The sequence below is a fragment of the Benincasa hispida genome, chromosome 3, assembly GCF_027475165.1.
Source record: "Benincasa hispida cultivar pf3 chromosome 3, pf3_genome.v1.1, whole genome shotgun sequence".
NCBI lineage: Eukaryota > Viridiplantae > Streptophyta > Magnoliopsida > Cucurbitales > Cucurbitaceae > Benincasa > Benincasa hispida.
Window position 1 is genome coordinate 2,252,628 of NC_143480.1, and position 2,825 is coordinate 2,255,452.

Below are 2,825 nucleotides of genomic sequence, written 5' to 3' on the forward strand. Positions count from 1 at the left end.
GTCGAGCGCAACTTCAACGCAAGGCTTTGTGTTAATTGTGCTCGCAAACATTCGTCCGAGAAGGATCGCCGCAACTTGGTCAACGCGACATGGTGGGCGCATCCGGATGAAAGGATAATTAAGAGCGATGGGACAGAAAGCTGATGACAGTCGAATCTAAATTAAGTTGACAGCTGATAACGGTCACAAAGTACATTCAGCTTTATTGGTAACAATTATCCGACGCATCAGTCAGGAATTAAAGTTGTCTCATCTGTATAACCAGGAGAGAGAAGCCACCTTTCACCATGGATGCTCTATAAATACCAAGCGCATTCTTCAGAGAAGGGGTTGACAAGTTAACCAGTTGATTAATTCACCGTTACGTTCACGCCCCTGTCCATAGTTTTCCTTTCCATTTTAAGGCGGTGCAAGAGAAGAGTGGTGGCGCCGGAGATCGCTCAGGGCAACTCGAGAGAGAACCTTAGGGCGTAAGAGCAGAGAGCGGTCGACTCTCGCGAGATTGAGATTATCTTTAGAGCACGAATAGAAAAACTGTAAACGCTTGGCAGCAAGAGATTGCTACCAGGCTCTTTATTATATACTTGTATTGTTATTTTGTTCTTCATCTTCATATCTATTTGATAACGGGCAGAAATGCACGTTATCATAGTTCTAAGCTCTTAAACAATGTTGGATTGCGTTGATGAAATATATTAAATTTCATCCATTAAGCATAATTTCTATAACATTGCAGTCGCATGCGTCCAATGCATTAGAGCAGTTGATCTTTACATTTTTGTGCAGAATATGCGTTAACGCAATGCAAAGAGTGCGATCACAGGAATACATTTGTCGAGCGCAACTTCAATGCAAAACTTTGCGTTGATTGTGCTCGCAAGCATTCACCTAAGAAGAATCACCGCAACTTGGTCAACGTAACATGGTGGGCGCATCCGGGTGTAAGGATAATTAAGAGCAATGGGACAGAAAGCTGATGACAGTCGGATCCAAATTAAGTTGATAGCTGATAACGGTCACAAAGTACATTCAACTTTATCGGTAACAATCATCTGGCGTGTCAATCAGGAATTAAAGCTGTCCCATCTGTACAACCGGGAGAGAGAAGTCACCTTTCACCATGGAAACTTTTTAAATACCAAGTGCATTCTTCAGAGAAGGGTTAAACAGTTGATTACTCCATCACTTTATAAGTTCACGTCTCTATCCATAGTCTTCTTTCATTTTAAGGCGGATGCAAGGAAGAAGGTGTGCCGATAGATCGTTTCGGCAGGCTTGGGAAAGCACCAGAAGCTCCAAGACAGAGAGAGGGCTGACGCCTGCCGAAGCGGGAACATTTGTAGATCAGAATAGAGATTCAGTGTAAAAAGCCTCGATCAGCAAGGAATTGCTACTAGGCTCTCTACCTTTATTTTCCATTATCATTTTGTACTCAACTTAGTTATAAGAATGAAATGTCTTTCTTTATATCTGTTCACTCTCTGTTATTTATGCATGAGTAGCTAAATTAGTTGAATGGGTTGAGAAGTAGTTAGCTAGCATAATGAGGGAATCTTCATCTTTGCGGTTATCTTGTTTAGGTATGCTTCATTCGTCTATTAGAGATACTTGGGAGGGTAGTCTAAAGACAGGATCTAGACTTGGGAAGGTCAGGTCAGAATCTAGGTTTAGAAAAACTAGATTAGAACGCATAAACGGGAGATAGACGCTTAGGAATGGGCATTATTTGTTATCAACGCATCGCATGCTTCTTAGCAATAAGGTATGATTGTATGCAGATTCGAGATGAAACTGATGATGCTACAGATGATCCAGACTGCAGGTCAATTTAGAGGAAGGCGTGGCGAGGATCCACATGCCCACCTCCGAAGTTTTATTGAAATCTACAATACTTTTGTGTTCCCGAACATCTTTGCTGAAGAAGTTCGACTAATGTTGTTCCCATTTTCTCTCTGTGATCAGGCTAGGAAATGGGCTTATTTGCTCAAACCAGGAGAGATTACTTCTTGGGAGCAGATAGTGGAGAAATTCATGAAAAAGTATTTTCTACCTACCGAGAATGCAAGACGAAGAAAGCTTATTACTAATTTTGAACAAGATATGGATGAATCTCTCAGTGATGCTTGGGCGAGGTTGTAAAGGTTGGTCCGAGATTGTCCGCATAATGGGCTACCAGACTGCCTTCAAATGGAAATTTTGTATAATGATTTGAATCTTGTTTTGCAGACTGCTACCAATGTGATAGCCGCTGGTGGTCTTCTTGACAAAACTTACGAAGAGGCGAAGAATATCCTGGACTGCATCTCCAAGAACCATGAAAACTGGAGGGAGGGTGACCAGAAATTGAGAGTTAAAGATTCGGATGCAAATAACGGTGCCATTGTTTCATTACAAAACCAAATGTCCACAATGATGAATTTGATTCAAGGAGTGGCGATCAACAGCCCAACACTGCAAGGTGGGCAAATTAATGCAATAAGTCAAACCACCGCAAGGTGTGCGACTTGCGGTGATGGGCATGCGATGGAAGATTGCCTGCAAAATCCACAGTCTGTATATTTTGTAAAGAATAATCCCTTTTCAAACATTTACAATCTCGGGTGGAGAAACCACCCCAATTTTGGTTGGAAGAATCAATAACAAAATTTCCAATCTGTGGTGCAAAAAAAAGGTCCATCAGGATTCTTCCAACGCAAAAACGGTCAACAGAGCAACCAAGCAAGTAGCTCACAACAACCAACACAATCTTTTTCTCTAGAGAGCCTATTGAAGCAATATATAGAGAAAAATGAGACAGTGCTTCAAAGTTAGGCTACGTCCATCCG

General features: G+C 41.7%; 1 non-coding gene across 1 annotated transcript; it reads right to left on the bottom strand.

Annotated features, from left to right (window-relative positions):
• Positions 1-2,064: 2,064 nt before the first annotated feature.
• Positions 2,065-2,171, bottom strand: LOC120070088 (small nucleolar RNA R71). Its single transcript, XR_005479785.1, has one exon. It is a non-coding gene; the product is annotated as a small nucleolar RNA R71 (small nucleolar RNA).
• Positions 2,172-2,825: the final 654 nt, after the last annotated feature.